The sequence below is a fragment of the Acipenser ruthenus genome, chromosome 1 (assembly GCF_902713425.1).
Source record: "Acipenser ruthenus chromosome 1, fAciRut3.2 maternal haplotype, whole genome shotgun sequence".
NCBI lineage: Eukaryota > Metazoa > Chordata > Actinopteri > Acipenseriformes > Acipenseridae > Acipenser > Acipenser ruthenus.
In genome coordinates, this window is record NC_081189.1 from 52,743,008 (window position 1) to 52,765,536 (window position 22,529).

The window sequence follows — 22,529 nt, forward strand, 5'->3', positions numbered from 1 at the left end:
CCTCAATAGGGCCCAATAGTCCAATAGTTTCACCCTTTATAATCTCACGAAATCCCAACATTTGTCTGAGATGTTCTTTGGCAAAAATCATATATGGTGTAGTACTTTTTATATAAATTCGTCTTTCTATAGGTTTATAGACTAATTTCAAATCATTTTTATATTGTTCATCGGGAGCCTTGTCACCTTTCTGATCTAGTCCTTTTACGAGCATGACATCGTTCATAGTCGTTATTATATCCTGAAGGGTCTCATAATATCCTTTTGGTATAGTATAATCACGTTTTATCGCATTTTCTATATCATAAGTAATAAAAGTGCTGTCCTTAAGGTTTATATTATCCCAGGTATGGGGATATTGAATCTCTGCTAAGCAAACTTCCCATTTACCCGGTAGATTCAGTGTTTTAACCAATTTGGTAGTAAAATTGGATATAGCGTTTTTAGGGAAAACATCCTGTGAAGCGTTACTAGGCAGAGTTACATAAAAAGAGTCTTGAGACATCTTGAATAATGTTTTAAGTGTAATTAAATACACTCCGTACTTGTTAACTCTTTAGATCCACCACCTGATGCCCCGCGACCCAACTGTTAAACTTTTCAGGCCAACCGGCCCATTTTATGAGATAAGACTTTTTGCCATTTTCCTTTTTCTCAGCAACTATCTTCTCTATCCTAAACAACCTATCAGTCTTGACATTTATTTTCTGCAATTCTGGTTCATAAAAGGTGCCCATTACAGGCTCTTCACCATAATCACATAGTTTATACACCGGTGGAAATCTTGGTATACATTCTGTTATAGTAAAAATCTCTGCTGTAAACGTCTGTTCATAGCCTTTTATAAAGGGAGCTCTTAACTTTGAAATTCTTACGTTGTCACCGACGACAAACTTAAACTTTATATGTTTAGGGCTTTTCTTCTTAGAGTATAACGTTTTAAACACTTTAAATGAATTATCTTCATTAACTTCTGAAGGTTTCATTTGAATACTACGGTGGAAGGAGTTGTTATAAGCCTGTACCATTTCTTGTAGTTTATCCATATACTTGTGAGTGTTAAAAGTGGTGAAATATTTCCACATTTTTGTTTTCAGAGTCCTGTTGTATCTCTCAACAATAGATGCTTTTAGTTCATTCCCCGTGGTAAAGTGTAGAATATTATGTTTTTTTAGCATGTGCTGAAATGCTTTGTTTAGAAATTCTGTCCCTTTATCAGTTTGTAGTTTTTTAGGTTTCCTACCCGTGCTGATGATCCTCTTGAACGCCTCTTTCACCGTCTTAGATGACTTATTTTTCAAAGGTATTACCCATGCATATTTGGATAAGATATCTATACATGTTAACATGTACTTGTAACCTCCATTTTCTTTTGACAAGCTAGACATATCCACTAAATCAGCTTGCCACTGTGTGTCGATATTAGATACAAATACGGTGTTTCTTTTAAAGTTTATTTTAGAGGGCTTATGCAATGTATATGAGTCTTGCTCTGATAAAAAGTCAGTTAAGACCCTCTCAGAGACTTTAGGCCCCTCAGACCCCAGAGCTCTTTGAAGAGTCTGTAAACCCCCTAAACCCCCAGGATTTGAGGGATCGTAGTATATTTTTTTCATACGCTGATGTGTCATCTTTAACCAAAATAACACAACTGCGACAAATATGTAGTTCAAAAAGTTTTTATTCAAAGTTTATCATAACACCTCAAAAGTTTTATTCACAGTTTATCAAGAAGATTAGGACATTTTAGAAGACATATAAAGTTTTTACACAAACATTCATGATTAGTCACTAAGTAATCCACGACATTTTGCACAACTATCGATATATCTTTATCTCTTAAAAACCTTGCCAGGTTATAAAAACATACATCAGTCACATAAGCATACAAAACAATGATATGTGTACATTTGCAATCTTCTATTTCATCAAACATTTTAGGTAATATATTCATTAAAATGCATTTAAGGGTTTACAGTGTTTTACATGTGTATTTACCAACTCTAATCATTCTTGAGCATCAACATCTTTATGGATTAAATCAGTTACACTTTTTAAATTGTTGAACATTTTTACATTTACGGGGATCAGGTTTTGAAAGAGTCTCTTGCAAGCCACTTTCTCAGCTATTAACTCAAACAGCAGCCCCTCCATGGTTTTCCTCAGTTTTGCTGGAGTCTGGACGTTCCCCATTTTCAAAGTCACAGGCACCGTAATAAGCTAAAGGAGCTTGGGGGTTTGTAAAACTGCGATGGTAGAAAGCTTTGGTTATTTTGTTAACAATGTTTCGGGTCTTGTCATCCAGGGTTTCTTGTAGATGGACCAGTTTACGTCTAATGCTGTGTTCTGGTCTTAGCTCTGTTAAAATATCTTCCACCAGTTTCTGAAGTTTTGTCAAAGATGGATGGAAATTGAAACAAGCTAGAGCTTTAGCCACCAGAAGCTTCAGCCACGGGACGTGTATTTTTTCTAGTATTTCTTCAAAATGTTGATCAAAATAATTTGGGTCCGCTTCAAAAAGGCAGCTGTGTCTCAGCTGGCTCGGGTGGTCAATGTCACAACCACGGCAATTTTTCACCATATCACGGTCAATGATCACTTCCAATAGAGAAGCCAGGAGACCCCTAGAGATCTTTAATACTTTTTCAAAAGAGATGCCTAAAGGACCGTCGACGTTGTCAGACTCTGCAGGGTTGAGGAGGGGGACATTTTCAAAGTCTTTTATAAACTGGGTCATTTCTTCACTGGTCCAATCCATCTCAAGATCGCAAGGTTCAAGAACGGCATTTTCAGAGAAGTATCTAAAGTTTGCAGAAGACATGGCGTCAGACTCCTTCAATCAAAAAGGCATGTGGGGGGCCCCTTTAGTATGCTCCCTAAGATTAGGTGTCGGCCTATGAGGGGTGTTGACGCCTCAGGCACCATGGGGGATCCTTTGAGACGACCTATCAGAGATCCATGAATGGGTGGTCCTTGAGGCACCACCCCTAGGGGCGTTTTCAGAGTTACCCTAAAACATCCGCCCCCTCTCTCTCATTGATGTTTGTTTTCAGTTCAGTCCCCAGAGGAGTTTGTACAGTACACAGAGGATCCTTGGGACGGATGCTTGAAGGCCCCTTGCTTGGACTCTGTCTTGAAACTTTTTTTACATGCCGTGGTTTCTTTAGCCTCTGTGGAAGGGCTAATGTGCACTTTTTTAAAGGCTTTTATAAGTTCAGACATTTGCAGATCCTCAAGATCCACTTTCTCTGAGCAGCAACTAACACCGGTATGAGACATCTTGTGTAACACTCTAATAAACTGCATAAATATTTTCCTCCTTTTATGAGGTCTGAAAACATACCCAGACTTGCCCCTTCAAAAAAAAAGAAAACCCATTGTATTCTCCATCTGTTCAACCTTTTGCTCAAACACCATACCACCTTGATTCTCTGAAACCCCCGGTAAGCTTAATACTTATTTTTTTATTTATTAATGTTTTAAGAAAACTGTTGTGGCCGAGTGGTTAAGGCGATGGACTTAAGATCCTTTTGACTCAATTGTCAGCATGGGTTCGAATCCTACCAACAGTAATTATTTTATTTCAAACTCTTTTACATTTATAAATATTTAATGTTTATAAGCACTTGTTAAATACAAGGGGTTTGTTTATATATATATATATATATATATATATATATATATATATATATATATATATATATAATACCTATATTCCATACTCCTATATAAAATCCACGCCCCCTCATTATATATTCATATATTCATAAATCCATGGCCCCTCAATATATATATTCATATATTCACACCTATAAGGTCAAAAAAAGGTCAAAAGGGTCATCAATCAATTGACAGAAGCTATAGTAATATTACTACTCACTGGAATACTTACAAAAATTAAGAGATTGACCAAATGTCAGTCAACAGGTATTACTACACTTGTTTTGGTTTTGCTCACCCCTCCCCTCCCCAACCCTGGCTCTCCTCTGTGCTCTCTCAGCAAGATCCACACTGTGATCTGCTGAAAAGAAATGGAAGTGAACCAAACTCCCTGCTGCCCTAGACCTCTACTGCACTCTCTTCTCCTCCTTCTCCTCTACTCTCTCCTCTGCTAAATGTTCTAATTTCCAATCTATAATCCAAGCCTCCACTAACAACCCATGTAAAGTATTCTCTACCTTCTCCTCCCTCCTAAACCCTCCCCCTCCTTTTCCCTCCTCTATCTCCTCTGATGACTTTGCCTCTTTCTTCTCTTCTAAAATCTCAGATATCTGCAAACTCTTTAACACCTCTCCCTCCCGATCCAACCCATCCCGATCCAACCCCTACACCCACTGCATCCCCTACTAACTCACCCTCCTTCTCCACCTTCTCTCCCCTCTCAAACTCTGACCTCTCCTCCCTGCTCCAGGGTCACAAACCCACCACGTGTGCCCTGGACCCCCTCCCCACTCACCTCTTTCAAGCTGCTGCTCCTGCTCTACTTCCCTTCATCTCCTCCCTTCTCAACACCTCTCTCCTTTCTGGTCTCTTCAAACAAGCCTCTATCACTCCCCTCCTCAAAAAACCTACCCTCGACCCCACCTCCCTCCAGTGCTACCGTCCTGTCTCCCTCCTACCCTTCCTCTCCAAAACCCTCGAGCGGGCTGTACACCGCCAGCGCTCTGCTTTCCTGTCCAACCACTCTCTCCCACACTCTCACACTCGACCCTCTCCAATCTGGCTTCCACTCTGCTCACTCCACTGAAACCGCCCTCCTGTCTGTCACCAACTCACTAACTCTGCCCGAGCTGCCTCTCTCTCCTCTGTCCTAATTCTCCTCGACCTCTCTGCTGCCTTTGACACTGTCGATCACTCTATTCTACTATCCTCTCTAGCTGACCTGGGAATTTCTGGCACTGCTCTGGCCTGGTTCTCCTCCTACCTCTCCAACCGCACTTACCAGGTAACCTGGCGTGGAGCAACCTCCACACCTCGCCATCTCTCAACAGGAGTCCCCCAAGGGTCAGTCTTGGGTCCTCTCCTGTTCTCTCTCTACACCCGCTCCCTGAGTCCCCTCATCGCAGCCTATGGTTTCTCATACCATTTCTATGCTGATGATGCTCAGATTTTCCTCTCCTTCCCCACCTCTGACTCCAGCATCCCCTCCCGTATCTCTACCTGTCTGTCTGCTATTTCCTCCTGGATGCACTTGCATCACCTCAAACTCAACCTCTCTAAATCTGACCTCCTTTTCTTTCCCTCCTCCTCCTCCCCCTCCTCTGATCTCTCTATTTCTGTTCCTCTGGAATCTACCACACTCTCTCCCTCTTCCTCCGCTAAGAACCTCAGAGTCACCCTGGACCCCTGCCTCTCTTATTCCCAGCGCATCTCCACTCTGGCACGCACTTGCCGATTCTTCCTGAGCAACATCCGAAGAATCCGACCCTTCCTCACCAACTACGCAACCCAGCTCCTGGTCCAGGCCTTGGTACTCTCCCGCCTAGACTACTGCAATTCCCTCCTGGCTGGCCTCCCTGCGTCTGCCACCCATCCGCTCCAGCTCATCCAGAACTCCACTGCTCACCTGGTGTTCTCTCTGCCTCGCTTCTCCCATGCAACTCCACTGCTCCGCTCACTCCACTGGCTCCTGATCACCGCTCGCATCCAGTTCAAGACTCTTGTACTCGCCTACAGATGCCTTGACCAGACTGCACCCAGCTACCTCCAGACCTTCATCTCTCTCTACACCCCCACTCGACCTCTCCGCTCCTCCTGCACTAGAAGACTGGCTGTACTTCCTCTACGCTCCCCTGCCTTTAGAGCCCGCTCCTTCTCCACCCTTGCCCCGCAGTGGTAGACTGACCTTCCTACAGATGTTAGGACTGCTCAGTCCCTGACCACCTTCCAGTGCCTCCTCAAGACTCACCTCTTCAGATAAGCACCTGTAGAACTCCTTTTCCCTCTGGACACTTATCACTCTTCCTTAAATGCACTTTACTTGGTCCCTATTTTACTGCATTTAATCCTGTACTTTAGAGTACTGTAATCTGTTGTGGCATTAAAATTTAGCAAGGTGTACACATTTTTTTTAACATTATACAGTTCAGTGTTCTTATATGTTTATTAGTTAAACACACCGTTTAAAAATAAAAATCGCTGTTCAGATTTTGAACATGTGTTTTCATAATGTCGTATTTTGTGATAGTGCTTTACTGAGTAATAAAAAAGTTTGCTAATTATACGAAATAATTAATTATTATTATTATTATTTATTTCTTAGCAGACGCCCTTATCCAGGGCGACTTACAATCGTAAGCAAATACATTTAAATTAATACAATTAATATGCAACATCCATCATATTTTGTTGCAGACATTTTTAGTTTTTATTTGACAGTTATTACTGTATTTTCATATCCATTTTGCTGTTCATAAACGGCCCAATCTTTTCTTTTTTGCTGTCCAGATCTGTAGCACTGTGAACTTTGCATTGGTTTATACAGCTGTTTTGACACAGAATATGTTTTGTAAATTTTAATTTGAACATAGGTACTATTTTTCATGCATTTTACATAAAAAGCCACAACAACTAAAACAAAACAATGTGAAATTTAACTTTCCGTTATGAAATTGCTATGAAAATGCTGCTGTCCGTGATTTCCCGAACCAAGCTGCTCTCGTTCTGTGGCGGGAAGCAAGGGCTGAAGAGCACTGGCTGAGTTGCAGGAAAGGACAGACAGACTGAGAAATTTGAGATTAATTAATAGTGTATTGTTTTTTAGTTTTTTTTCTCAATAAACCAACCTTGAAATTAAACACCGTCCATGTTGTCCTGCTAATGTGAAAACGTTGTATTCAAAATACCTGCAAAAAATAATGGACATTTTATTTACAGAAGAAAAAAAAATCGCTATATATAGGCTAATATTTAGAAAGCAATTTGTTTTGCGTTTTATTATTGTTATGCATTTTATTTGGAGCCGTTAAATCGCCTTGATTTATTTTATAAGCGGTGTAAGTTACAATTAGTTAAACTCTTTGGTGTTTTTAGAAAAAAAGAAACATATTGACTTAAATAGGCCTAAGAAAATAATTTAAGAAAATAAATATATGTGCAGGGAATGTATGCCTCGACTGGATACTCTATGACCCCCCTACAGGGAGGCAATCTGTGAGCTCTGATTTGCAAATTTGACAGTACAGCTAGATACACGTTCTATCCGTCTCCTCATTCCATCCAATGTCCTATCAGAGAAGTGTTACAGTGGGCAGCAGTGTGGAGTAGTGGTTAGGGCTCTGGACTCTGGACCGGAGGGTCGTGGGTTCAATCCCAGGTGGGAGGACACTGCTGCAGTACCCTTGAGCAAGGTACTTTACCTAGATTGCTCCAGTAAAAACCCAACTGTATAAATGGGTAATTGTATGTAAAAATAATGTGTAAAAAATAAATAAATATATAATGTAATTGTATGTAAAAATAACGTGATATCTTGTAACAATTGTAAGTTGCCCTGGATAAGGGCGTCTGCTAAGAAATAAATAATACATACAAAGTTATGATTATTTGTTCAGTATTAGGATGAATTGCTCGGATGTCCTATTAACCATGTTATTTTTTATCTTTTACAAATATTTGGGTTGGCTGCTTCGTGTCAGGTGTTTTTTTTCATGCATTTAAGTTAAGACAGCAATGAGTCATTCAAAATTGCAATTATACTGGACAAATCGCAGAAAAATCCATGCTAGGGTAGATCAGCAAATTGCAGATATTGTGGTGGAAGAACAAAATATTGAGCAAAACCACAATGTTACAAATAATGCAGTATATTCAAAACATGTTGGCCTTGGAGATGTAGCTGATGTCTTTGATATTGATCAGGAAATGCCTGTTGATTTAGAGACTCCATCTGTGCCCTTAGAAATGAGCACATGTGACCATGATACCCCTCTACCACAATTAGTCACAAGTCAACCAGACACTTGTAGTGATGAGCCTGCTCATGAGTGTGAGGTTAATGACACAAGTGATGAAGACATGAGTTGTGACAGAGAGTCTGATTCAGGGGGATTATCTGTAAAATTCACTGGGCGTGAGCTGGGGGGGAAAGATAAGGCAGAAGAAGCAGCAAGGAGCAGTTAGTAGGACAGAATGTGGTCACCGACTGGGGCCGACGCTGTCGACATCCCAGGGGCGGAGGACCCGGCAACCGGAAAGGATAGAAAAGAGGTCGTCGACTGGGGCCGACGCTGTCGACATCCCAGGGGCGGAGGACCCGGCAACCTGAAAACACATATGAGGGTTAGACTTGAAAAGCCACCCCTCGGGAGGAGATGAGAGAGGTACCCAGCATTTGAGGCTTATGTAAGGGGCGCTCGTAAAACCCCTGATTGGCCGAGACATCACGCTGCCTGGGACCTGAAAATAAGGACAGAGCATTGAGGTTAGTATAGGACTCGGCACGAGTGACCACGTCCTGAAGAGAGGCAGAATAGAAGAGAGCCTCGAGTGAGATGAGCGCAGGAGCTGCGACAGGACAGAGTTTGGCCGGGGGTCCGCTCTGACTCACGCGGTGAGAACCCCTGAAGGTAAGGGAGGCGGCTGCCTAGCCCTGAGGTCGGGGAAGTGAGCCTCACTTGCCCCCCAGAGATGAGCGATGCGAAGGCATGTAGAAAGGTGGAGGAGGGGAGGAGGAGGAAAAACGAAACACTAGACAGAAAAGGTGCAGGTGATCAGGTCTTAAATAGTAAAATAGAACTAATTAACTGGAGATTAGAAAATTGAAAGATTAGAGATTAGCAGCCCCCCCAGCTTCACGCCCCCCGAACCTCGCAAGCTAACATTTCACTGGGCGTGAGCTGGGGGGTAAAGATTAGGACAGAATAGCAGCAAGGAGCAGTTAGTAGGACAGAATGTGGTCACCGACTGGGGCCGACGCTGTCGACATCCCAGGGGCGGAGGACCCGGCAACCGGAAAGGATAGAAAAGAGGTCGTCGACTGGGGCCGACGCTGTCGACATCCCAGGAGCGGAGGACCCGGCGAACTGAAACTGTATAGAAAGAGGTCGTCGACTGGGGCCGACGCTGTCGACATCCCAGGGGCGGAGGACCCGGCAACCTGAAAACACATATGAGGGTTAGACTTGAAAAGCCACCCCTCGGGAGGAGATGAGAGAGGTACCCAGCATTTGAGGCTTATGTAAGGGGTGCTCGTAAAACCCCTGATTGGCCGAGACATCACGCTGCCTGGGACCTGAAAATAAGGACAGAGCATTGAGGTTAGTATAGGACTCGGCACGAGTGACCACGTCCTGAATAGAGGCAGAATAGAAGAGAGCCTCGAGTGAGATGAGCGCAGGAGCTGCGACAGGACAGAGTTTGGCCGGGGGTCCGCTCTGACTCACGCGGTGAGAACCCCTGAAGGTAAGGGAGGCGGCTGCCTAGCCCTGAGGTCGGGGAAGTGAGCCTCACTTGCCCCCCAAAGGATGGACCCCCGGCACCTACGAAAATTCCCACACCGTGAGACAAACAAGATAGAACATGCCAACGCATAACATAAACAAACAAACAAAAGACCAGAAGGACAAACAAAGGGGGATTAGTAAATTTGTTAATGGGATGTGACTGTGTATACCTGACTATGTGTATACCTGCCGCTCAGTGGAGAGGAAAAAACCCCTCGAAGCGAATTTAGGGGAAAACCTCAGGTGGCCCCGGCGAACAGGTAGCCCCCACTCCGGGCATGCTAGCAATTTTAAAATGGGCTGCTGCTATATCGAAGGGAGATGAATGGACGTAATAGTCTACTGCGGAAGAGGACCAGCGGCCCATAGTCTTGATCAGACTGTGATTGATGCTGGCTCTTGCAGCGGAGGTAGCTGCACCTATACGAAATGAATGGGGAGAATACAGCTGAGGAGGGAGGCCTGTTCTAGAAAGGAGGGAGGAGAGCTGGGCTGATTAGGAGATTTTCGTCGCTGCAGGGAAGCTTGAAGCTGAAGAAACTGTGTATTCTGAGCTTCCGAGGAAGCCGAAGAAGGCTGTGAGTGATGTTGGCCCTCGCAGCAGAGGGGGCTGTGCCTACGGAATGATTGGGGGGGAGGCCCGCTCTGGAGGCAAGGTAGGTTGGAATCCAGTGACGAGTGATCCTAGGAGTGAGAGAAATCAATGAGGGGGTGAAGTAGAGGAGGGAGGCTTGCTCTGGAGGGTGGAAGGAGGGCGATGAGTGATGATAGGAGCGAGAGGAATCAGAACCGAGGGTCCTGGGGGGGGGGGTTCTTGCTGGGGAGATACCTTGATGATGAAAAGGGGCAGATAGGGGACTCTACTTGACAGCTGAATGGACTAACCACGTTGAAATTGATCCCTCTTGGGGGTACGACCGAATGGTGAAGTAAATCAGAAGCAGAAGAAACTGCGAGTTCTGAACGTAATAATCTACTGCGGAAGAGGACCAGCGGCCCATGGTCTTGATCAGACTGTGGTTGATGTTGGCTCTCGCAGCGGAGGTAGCTGCACCTATACGAAATGAATGGGGAGAATACAGCTGAGGAAGGAGGCCTGCTCTAGAAAGGAGGGTGGAGAGGTTGGCTGATTAGGAGATCTTCGTCGCTGCAGGGAAGCTTGAAGCTGAGGGAACTGTGAAGTCTGAGCTTCTGAGGAAGCCGAAGGCGGCCGAGAAGCAGATGAGATACCTTGACGTTGAAAATAAGGGGCAGATAGGGGAATCTGCTTGACAGCTGAATTAACTTACGGCGCTGAAATGGATCCGTCTGGAGGTACACAACTGAATGATGGCGTAAATTAGAACTGTGAATTCTGAGCTCCTAAGGAGACCGAAGAGGGCTCAGATGCAGATGATCTCCATAGGTAGATCCTTGTATGGGGAGAAGCGGCGTTTCAGAAGAGTAGAATGAGCAAACTGAGAATGGTCATTGATGCGGACAGCGGGAAGGTGAGGCAGAAGGGAAGGCTCTTAAGAATCAGCTGTTAGGCAGATGGTCTCCATGAGGAGATCTTCGTAAGGGGACAAGCAAACTTTCCAAAGAGTAGAGATAAGTGAATGGAGAATGTCTGTTGATATAGGCAGGCTGGAAGGTGCAGCAGGGGGGGGGGGGGGGGACGGGACTTTGAAGATTCCGGAAAGAGTCAGACAAACTACTGGTATGGAGAGAATGGTGGGAAGAAAAAATCCCTAGCTGGACGATGAAAGCCATGATCTGGTTTGATTTGAAGGAATAGGATGAATCAGATTCTGGCACAGAATGTTTAAAACACTGACCAGGCTGTACAATATGAAGCTGTCGAAGGAGGGAGAGAGCTGCAGATACGAAATGCTGAGCAGATTGAAGGAGGTTACTGAGGATGATTCAGTCAAATGACAGCTGGTGAATGGGGGGGGGGGGGGGGGGGGCACGCAGCAGACGGGACCAGTCGACGGAACTTGAACACTAAAAGTGGAGGCCGAAGGGGAGCTGGAACTGACAGTTGAGGTAGCAGCTGGAACTGACGAACGTGTGTAAATCGACTGCTGGGGAAGCTCAGCACGCTTTGTGCTCCATTTACTGGAATGGAGGGCAGAGATGAGATGTTGACTATCCTATGTGTCAGTGAATACGGGATCGATCTGCGGTCTGCTACTATCATGTCTGCTTGAAATGGAAAAGGGTGAACTCACATTGAGAGACTGGGTTTCACAACTCCAGTTATTCTCCTAGAGTGGAACTCCTTAACTCATAAACAAGACAGATTTCCAGTCTCACCGCGTCTCTCACCATGTATTAATGCTGTAATATTTGAGAGGATGTGTGGACATATAAATAGATTGCTGAGAAAGACAAGCACCTCGTATTTTTGATCAGATGGGGATTAGCATTAGCCTTGACTGCGGAATGCTTCCACGATCTGCGTATTGGAGGAAAGCGGAAGCGTTGGAAGATCTGGAGTAGTGCAGGTCCAGATTTAGACTGAACTAAAGCAACTTGCATGCTAGAACAGTGAGTAGATCTGAAAAGGGAGCAGAGATCTGCTGCAGGGAGGAGCAATTAACAGTAGAGGATGGGATCTGCTGGACGGTGCAGAGATCTGAGGAAGTAAACAAAGAAGTGCTGTCAATAATGAGCGGTGGTCTGCTGTAGAGAGAGATCTGCCGAATCAGTGATCTGTTATTGTGAATGGTGGACTGCCATTGGTAGAGCGTGGTGGTCTGCTGCAGAACACCGATATCTGCTGAAGCAGGGATCTGTAATAGTGAATGGTGGATTGCCATCGGTAGTGTGATGATCTGCTGTAGAGCACAGACATCTGCTGAAAGCGGTGGATATTGGACTGTGAGTTAAACTAATTTAGATGAAGCCAGAGATGGAGAATACATAGAGCGGAGGCTGCTGTAGAACCTAAAAGGATGAAGAATCCGCTGCTCTGAGGCTGTTGAAATAATCTATAGATTTGGTCAGGAGCAGTCCGCCTCAAAGGGGCGGGGGGAGGGGGGTAAGAGTTGAAATTGAAGAATGTCATTTGATATAGATAGACAGGGGATGAGGCAGGAGGGGGAACTCCCGAGAATCCATCCGAGTGAGAACTGCGGGAATAGATAGAAAAGCTGTAGTGTCCGAGCTTTGCAGCGAAACCAAACTGGTTTAATGTATATAGAGAGAGCTTGTGGTATTATACTGCCATCCAGAGGTTATGATTGGAATTACATCATTGACCTGAGTGAATCAGGGTAGAATCTAAGAAGTTATTACGATTAAAATCCTCGTCTATGTAGAACAACATTTGCTTATTCCTTTAGATTTAAATAATAAATATTCTAGACATGTTTAGGACAGATAGTCATGAATAGAAATAAGTTAACGCAATATTTAGATGTTATGGTTCGGCGCGTTGAATTCGTCTCTGCCAGTTGTGAAAGTGCAGCAACAGGAAGCCGGAAGATTGCAGTGCTGAGGCGCAGAGCACGCAGAGCCTGATGAAGCCGCCTGGTCACCATGACAACTTACCACTCCCTGCAGTCACTCAATAAGGGCGTTGCCGTGGTAACCATAGTCTGTGAGACGCCGGTGGAAAAGTTACAGTACGATAGTGTAGTTGGAGAATGTTGTGACCAGTCGAGTCACGAGCCGCCACTAGTTAAAAAATTGAGTTTAGAATGGGCTGGATACATCTTTAAAATGTTGAACGTAGCTGATGGAGGTCCAGGGCAGGATGTTCTGATGAAACGGTAATTGTGCTGGCTCAGTGGGAGCGGGGGGAGGGGCGTCGGATTGCAAGCGAGGAGTAAAGAAGGATTAAGCCGACAAAACTTTGTGGTAGAATTAAATAGAGCTAAGGTAAGGCAATCGCAGACAACGGGAATGAGGATGTCATGTTGAAGGAGCTTGGAAGTTTAACGGAGGACCAGACTTTCTGATAAAGTTGCAGACAAGTTGAGTAATGAAGCTGCGCTTTGGACGGCTATGATGCCGAGGTGGAGACCGGATGGAACAGGAAAGAGTAACGTTGCTCTTGGAGCCGAAAAGAGAAGCTGACTGAAAAGAAAGATCACCTGAGCAGGTAAGAAAATGATTGATAATATCTTGGCAGCGATGTGCAGAGAAACGACCTGCGTGAGCGAGGCAACAAAGTTTAGATATTAGAGGTGAAGCACGAAACGACGGCGTCTGCGCGTTTGCTAAAAACGAAACACTAGACAGAAAAGGTGCAGGTGATCAGGTCTTAAATAGTAAAATAGAACTAATTAACTGGAGATTAGAAAATTGAAAGATTAGAGATTAGCAGCCCCCCCAGCTTCACGCCCCCCGAACCTCGCAAGCTAACATTTAGATGAATGGGCTACCAAAAATAAAATCACATTAAATGCCCTGTCTGAGCTACTAAGAATATTGCATCCAGAACACCCTTTGTTGCCCAAAGATGCTAGAAGTTTACTTGCCACAGCACCAGTGAAGGATGTTTTGGCTGTGGCTGGGGGAGACTATTACCACTTTGGTGTATTGAAAGGGATGCATTCAAAACATCAATTGCAGAACCAAACTCCTGTATTACATGACAAGTGAATATTGATGGCCTTCCCCTTTTTAAAAGCTCTTGTGTTCAGTTCTGGCCAATATTAGGAATGTTGGATCAAGCTGAAAAAAAAAGATCACTTTATTATTGGTTTGTTTTGTGGAAGCCACAAGCCAGTATCTGCATCTGAATATCTGAAGGCATTTGTAAAAGAAAGCAATACATTACAAAAAGAGGGATTCATGCATAATGAAGTCCATTATCATTTTCAGATTTATTTTGTTATATGCGACACTCCAGCCCGTGCATTTGTAAAAAATGTAAAATCCCACTCTGGTTACTCGGGATGTGATAAATGTACACAGTATGGAGAATGGAATGGGAAAATGACTTTCCCTGAAAATAGGGCTCCATTACGTGATAAGAGCTTTAATCAAATGTCTGATGAAGAGCACCACCTAGGTCCCTCTCCATTTAAAGATATATCTATTGGAATGGTTTCACGTTTCCCTTTGGATTATATGCATCGGTGTTGTCTTGGAGTGACAAGGCGTCTTTTGCGAATGTGGCTGAAAGGATAGATTGAGTGCCCATGTAGTCAAGGTAATCTCTGATGAATTAGTTGCTTTGCAAGGTTTTGTTCCAAAGGAGTTTGCTAGAAAGCCATGAAGCTTACATGAACTGGACCGCTGGAAAGCAACAGAGCTGCGGTTCTTCTTACTGTATTCTGGACCCATTCTTCTTAAGTGGAACACATGTGATGCCATTTACAGTCATTTCATGCTGTTCTCTGTAGGAATGTTTATTCTCCTGTCTCCTGTTTTGTCACAAACATACTGTGACTATGCACAGAGTCTGTTGCTGTTGTTTGTTGATCATTTCTCAGACTTATATGGGAAGGAAACGATGGTACAATGTACATGCATTAGTTCATTTAGCTCAGGATGTTAAAACATTTGGTCCTCTAGATAACATTTAATCATTCCCCTTTGAAAATTATCTGGGACAATTGAAGAAAATGGTGAGGAAACCAACATACCCTCTCCAGCAGGTGCTTCACAGACTTTCTGAAGTGAGGCAAAGCAAACCTCAAATCTCTGACGAGAAAAGGGAGATCCTAAAAAGGGAACACAGGGAGATCCTAAAAAGGGAACACACTTCTGCACAGGGGTGAAACATTAGTCGTGTTTGAAAAGTTCCAAAAAGTCTCAGATTTATTTGTTATCCTTGTCCCTCTGCAGTCTTAGGAATCTACCAAGTTTCAGATCTCAGTGGTAATGTCGAAACTCTCCCACTTTCAAACATTAAAAATAAATGTGTTATTTTCCCTGACAGACATTCACCACATATATCAGTATACCTCTCATTCATGAGTGCTAAAAAGGAGGACTAAATTAATAGGCATACCATTATTTAAATTTTTATCAAATTAGTATTAAGTGTCCGGGCCTGTAGCAGGGCGATTGCCCTGCATGTGTGTAAATTAGTGTTGGTATAATTTGTATGGGGAAATGGGTTTATTGTGTGTCGTTTTGGAGTTGATTTGTGTGATTACATTATTGTTTACAGACGGGCGCTCGATTGAGACTTGCTGCCTGCTAGGCTTGGTTGAGGGGAAGGGCAGCAAGTGATTGGCTGTGCTGGACCACAATCAGCAGGTGGGCGGGTCTTGACCGAGTGTCCGTCAGTTTAAAAACATCCGCAGGAGATGGCTCGGGGCGACTGCAATGCCATGCCAGAGGGGAGCAGCGTGTACTTGGGAGGAGAGGGTCTGCTCTGCAGGAACGACAGGTACGCAACCCTGAGACTGCAAGCGGTGCTTGTGAAGGCAATGCCCAGCCAAGGCTGTATGAAGCAGCAGGAGTCGTTGTATGAATACCGGCTCATCAGTAGGTGATCCCATGTGATGTATAGCGAGGGTTACGTAGTGTAGCCGGTTCCTGGAGCGGGACGCCTCGTTTCATAAGGCTAGCGCTCGCCCTCTGGGGCACCTTTTATTTGTAGTTTTTGTACTGTGTTTTATTTTGTATTTTTGTACAGCTTGCTGTATGTGTCCTCTGTGCGTTACCATGGCTGGTAAAGTCACATGACCATCTTACTTTCTGTTTATTATTAATAAATCCTGCGCGCCTGTGCCGGCGTTTCAACTCCACCTCCAATGTCTCTCTGTGTTGCTTAAGCAGCGGTTACCCACACATTTGACACGAAGATCCTGTCACAGGTCCACATACAGCTGCCTCCAGAATTTTTCACACACTTGATTTAATGATACAAAAAGTTGGTTTTAGCAACAACAAAAAGTGTATTTTTTTTTTTTGTTGTTACATAAATCCATGCAAACATGGAACATGGTCAGACTCGTTGTTTCATATCGCAAAAACATTTCTGTCCAAAGATACTGCATTTTAATGTTTAGGGGTGTGAATAATTTTGAAGTCCAATACTGAATGTCTGAAAATATTAATGTTTTCATTTATGCAACAAATACTGAATGTACACTATGAAGGGTGTCAATAATACTTGAGGCAGCTGTATATTATATTCACTGCTGGATTTGTCAGTAATGCTTTACTTTTTGCCCTAAATAGATTTATATATTTCAGATTTTTTATATTTTAGATATATTAAATTATTTTCTGTAATTCCAGCGTTCTGATAGGAAATGTTCATGTATGAACAGTATGATAAGCAGTCATGACCCATTCTGTTTATATATATATATATATATATATATATATGAAAATTTAAATAAATCATCAACTAAGACGTAGCTTTACAGTAAACTAATGTGATCCATATGTGTCTCCATCCATTTATGTTTCCTTCCGTATGATGATGTAGATATCCTTCTGTCTGGTGTTAATGGCTGAAGTGTAATGCTGGCTCCAGGGATCAGCTTATTTTGCCTCCCTGGCACATCAGCACACACAACGGCTGCGATGCTGGCTCCGGGGATCAACCATAGTGCGGCCTCCTCAGCGCATCAGCATGACAACTGTCTGGATTGAGCTAAGTAGGGTACATCTCTGGGGTTTTCAAGTGGGCACCTTCCATCCTCAGTGTTTCGTCGACTAGCCCACGACACCTCAAGAGGGCTCGACGGTGATTAATACCTGTACATCAGCGTTTCTTTCTTTCTATTGTGCTTGAGATCCCCAGCCAGAATCTTTCCGTCTCAACCACAGCCAGTTGCTGCTCCTCTCTGCTGCTTCAGATAAGTTCTTCACTGTGCGACGCAACTCTTGGCCACTGAATCCGACGTCTCTGAGAAACCGGGTTGTAGAGTGTGCCACAAATCCTCGACAACCCACTTCCACTGGGTAAACCCGGACTCTCCATCCTCGCTGTTCCGCTTCAGTGGCTAGTTGAGCATACCGTAGTTTCTTCCTCTCATACGCCTCATCTACAGCATCCTCCCATGGCACTGTTAACTCTACCAGGTGAACAAGGCGTGCTGATCCAGACCACAAGACAATATCTGGTCGAAGGTTAGTGGTGGCAATCTCAGGTGGAAAAATAAGCCGTTGACCAACATCTGCCAGCATTTTCCAGTCTCTAGCAGCTTCCAGTTGTCCTGGGTGAGGATTGGTTTTAACACCTTTTCTTGGTGGTTGCTCTCCTGGGCGGAGGAATGTTGTCTTTAGTGTGTAATGTTTTGATGGAACAGGTGGCAACTTATTGGTCATATTACGCTTGTCTTCCAATGCTAAGGCCAAACATCGCAGCACCTGGTCATGGCGCCAAGTAAACCGTCCTTGGCTAAGAGCCACCTTACATCCTGTCAAAATGTGCCTTAATGTTGCAGGTGATGAACACAAAGGACATGAGGGATCCTCTCCTACCCAGAGGTTTAGGTTCTGTGGTGATGGGAGAACATCATATGTTGACCTGATGAGGAAACTGATCCTGCTCTGTTCCATTGACCATAGGTCTTGCCAGCCAATCTTGCGTTGTTCCACACTCTCCCATCTCATCCATTCTCCCTGCTTGGCCTGGGAAATGGCCTTTATACACCTCATCCTCTCCTCCTGCTTTTGCACCTCGTTGACTGCCAGCTTCCTCCTTTGAGCTGGGGCTGCCTTGTGCCATGTAGGAGGAGCTGAACTGAAACCAAGACCCCCTCTTCCATGCTGAACTTGCCCCATGATATCACCAATTCGAAGGGTAGCCTTTGCATCTTCCACAGCTTTCTTTGCCGCCCACTTTCTTCCAGTTTTCAACACAGGTGCTGCCTCCCTTACGCATTTATCGCGTGACTCTACTAATGTCATTTCCAGTCTGACCTTGGCGCACTTAAACTCCTCGGTTAGAGCAGAGACTGGTAGCTGCAGTATTCCTTTACCATAAAGTCCCACTCTGCTGAGGCAGCGTGGAACTCCCAACCATTTCCTGATGTATGAACTGATTAAAGCTTCCAGCTTCTCTACTGTTGTCAAAGAAACCTCGTACACAGTCAGTGGCCACAGCAACCTCGGCAGTAGACCAAACTGAAAGCACCATGGTTTTAGTTTACCTGGTAGAGCGCAGCTGTCTATGCTCTTCAACCCTTCCACTGCTTGTTGTCTAACTTCTCCCACACGAACTGTGTCCTTTAGATCCCCGTCGTACCATCTCCCAAGACTCTTCACTGGCTTCTCAGACACTGTTGGTATTGCCTCACCATTAATGAAGAATGTTTTATCTACTACTTTGCCTTTAATTATAGAGATGCTCCTTGATTTAGTGGGCTTGAATTGCATTCGTGCCCATTCAATGTTATTGGTTAATTTGCCCAATAATCGATTAGTGCAGGCTACTGTTGTAGTCATGGTTGTCATGTCATCCATGTATGCTCGAATTGGTGGTAGTCGCATTCCAGAAGCCAAGCGCTCTCCTCCTACTACCCATTTTGATGCCCTAATGATTACTTCCATTGCCATGGTAAAAGCCAGTGGAGAAATGGTGCATCCTGAAGTCTAGCACACACATTTAATGTGTTCCTGGAACCAAAACAAAAATTACATATTTCCTAAAAATTAAGTGTGCCTCAGATTGCGTTGTAGCATGGTGAATTACCAATGAAAAATGGTATGTGTTCTCTAAATGTATACCCTAAATTAATCAAGTATCATCTAATCTTTTCAGTTTTTCAAAGGAAAGTATTTGAGTGCTTTGAGGAACTAAAAATGGAAATAGAACAAAACACTTGACTTCTCAATACCATCATCCCTGCTGGATCAAGGAGGCTGTGTGGTCCAGTGGTTAAAGAAATGGGCTTGTAACCAGGAGGTCCCTGATTCAAATCCCACCTCAGCCACTGACTCATTGTGTGACCCTGAGCAAGTCAACCCCCTTGTGCTCCGTCTTTTGGGTGAGACATGTTGTAAGTGACTCTGCAGCAGATGCATAGTTCACACACCCTAGTCTCTGTAAATTGCCTTGGATAAAGGCGTCTGCTGAATAAACAAATAATAATAATCAAGAGGAGAAGAATGTCAACTGCCAGAAGAGGTCCAGCTTCCTCTTAGTACAATGGTGGCAGTGGACAACCTGGAAAATAAACTAGAAGCAGAATCATATATTTATAAAATTGGTCTTTTAAATCCTGATTGGTCAAAACAGGTCACATGGGGGTGTGACTATTACAGCATATTCCCATGGGTCGGCACTTTTTTTCAAAAACGGGCAAATCACTGGCAGATATCCATACGCCACTAGTATTTAAAAACAAAAACGGCAGACATATTGGAATTTATCGCAATAAACGTGACTGACGAGATTTATGTAAATGTTGAACTTTTGGGAAACCGAAGTGTACATGATGTGAGATATTGAATGAATCTGAATCGGACACTAATGATTAATTAAAGTAGTGAAAAAAAGCAAAAGTATTAAAATAAATTCAAAACTCGCCATTCTGATCGCTCTGTTCCTTCTCCCTGAACCACGGCGTTTCTCTATCCCATTTTGAAAATAAATAGTTTAAAAAATATCTCTTAAACTTTCAGCTTTTCACAAAAGATTTGGGTCCCTCTTAAAAGAGACTTTGGGGTTAAAAGATGTTTTGTTGCCGTTGCTCCCGGTCTGTCCATTCTTCAGTCTGCCTGCCTGCTGCCACTGGACCCACCCCCTGCGCAGCTGTGTGATCTGATGCTGAACATTTATAAATTAATCTCGACAATTCCTGCCATACCTTTTAAATGTGTCCAGGTACGATGGTATCATGTCTTCTGCTGTGCCCTGCATTGTTTTAAATTGTTTCTTAACACTGGTCCGGTAGTTCTCCAAGTTGCCAAGCTGTAAATTGCAAAGTCAGTTTGATAAGTAACCGGGTATTCCATGCAAATAACGTCTTTCTCGCCACTGTGAAGCTGTAGCACAAATCTGGTATGGATGCCTCCTCTTACTACTCCAGTTAACAAAGGATGATTAAAAAAAAAAAAAAAAACACACTCTCACCTGATACTGTTGCAGGTCTTGTGAGGAAGGGTCTGTGTGATTTAAAGGCAAACTCATTTGTGCTGTGTCATAATGAAAATGGACAGTAATATTTTACTTTAAAATGTAATGAATAAAATGGCAATGTTCAATTCAACGTCTGAAATTTATTTTTTAATGAACGCATTTTTTGTTTTATTTTTTTATGTTTTAAGAGACTATTTTTTTCTAAGGTCGGGCAGAGGTAGAAGGATATTTAATAAAAATGACTTTTTTGTTAATTTAAACATGTTTTTTCACGGAATTAGCCTCCGCCTGCGGAATTTTAAATTTTATCCAATTGCTTAGAATCAATTCAAAATGTGGTCAAAATTATTACCACAACTTGCGCGTTTGTTATGTGGTATAAGAAGGTAGCGCTTGTGTATGTAATAGAAACAAAAGAGATGCTTTCTGATTGGATCAGAGTCTGAGTGCTCATGTTCACAGCCAATCAAGTGTCAGTTTTCAAGCTCTTCAGTACAATGAATGAGAGATGTGACACTTCGAGAACAATGTGCTTCCGTGATGCAGATATGTTTCAAAGCTCTTTGAGGGATAATGTTTTTTGGCTTTGGTAAACAAAAATGCTTCTAAATACAGTATACCGATTTGGTAATTTGAAATATTGTTTTTACTCTTTGGTGCATGTGTGTTAGCTAGAAGATGCTGCGCTATGCACATGAAGGGGCGTTTCATGAAGATGTGCTTTGCTGTGAAGAACTGCCACAAAATACAACTGGTGCTGACATTTTTTGAGTTCTAAATGAGTATGTGACAGGACGTGGACTCCAGTGGCACGGCTGCATTGGAATAACAAGTATGTGACAGGACGTGGACTCCAGTGGCACGGCTGCATTGGAATAACGAGTATGTGACAGGACGTGGACTCCAGTGGCACCGCTGCATTGGAATAACGAGTATGTGACAGGACGTGGACTCCAGTGGCACGGCTGCATTGGAATAACGAGTATGTGACAGGACGTGGACTCCAGTGGCACCGCTGCATTGGAATAACGAGTATGTGACAGGACGTGGACTCCAGTGGCACCACTGCATTGGAATAACGAGTATGTACCAGGACGTGGACTCCAGTGGCACGGCTGCATTGGAATAACGAGTATGTGACAGGACGTGGACTCCAGTGGCACCTCTGCATTGGAATAACGAGTATGTGACAGGACGTGGACTCCAGTGGCACCGCTGCATTGGAATAACGAGTATGTGACAGGACGTGGACTCCACTGGCACCGCTGCATTGGAATAACGAGTATGTGACAGGACGTGGACTCCACTGGCACCGCTGCATTGGAATTTGCACTGAAGGAGCATCTGCAATGACAGGCAAGCCTTGCCTGATTTTACATTTAAACATCTCTGTGTTAAACAATAATACACTCCATGTACTTTTTCTAACTCTTTTTTAAAAGTCTTCACTTGTTTTTGTAGCTCTATTTTCTCTCTCTCTCCGTTGTTAATTGCAACTGGGTTGCTGCATTCAAAGCAAATTCATGTGCATTCATTTTAATTATTTCACTAAAATCCTTGCACTTCCCTTCTGCTTTAGTTTTCCTCTTTTTATATCTTTAGCATTTTTTCTACATTTTTCTAGCTTATCTTGGTATGCATGGCAGCTTGCCTTCAAGCTATTTACCACAAAAGTCAACTTTTGCTTATTTTATTTTTTCATGCTATGATCAGTTTCAAACAATTCTGCAACCTTCCTCTCAGGTTCACTTTCTTTACCCACATTCTCCATGTTTCTTCATGTACTTCTTTACAAAATTCTCCATTACTAATTATCACTCAACTTTTCAATTCAACAAATTATTTGTTTAATTCAGGGTGTGCACACTCTGCATTTAACAATTATCACAATCCAAAAACTGGTCTATATAGTACGGAATTGCTGTGTCCTATTCAAACACAGCAATTTATACAAGAGGAACTGAAAATACCCCTATAGGACACGTACATTCAACAAACAATCACTACTCAATACCATAACTAAACACTTCCCCTTTGAAGCCTGCCTCAGATCTCAGCGTTCTATTTAAGTACAGTAGCAACCATATACTCACACTGTC

General features: G+C 43.4%; 1 non-coding gene across 1 annotated transcript; it reads left to right on the plus strand.

Annotated features, from left to right (window-relative positions):
- Positions 1-3,487: 3,487 nt before the first annotated feature.
- Positions 3,488-3,572, plus strand: trnal-uaa (transfer RNA leucine (anticodon UAA)). Its single transcript has one exon. It is a non-coding gene; the product is annotated as a tRNA-Leu (tRNA).
- Positions 3,573-22,529: the final 18,957 nt, after the last annotated feature.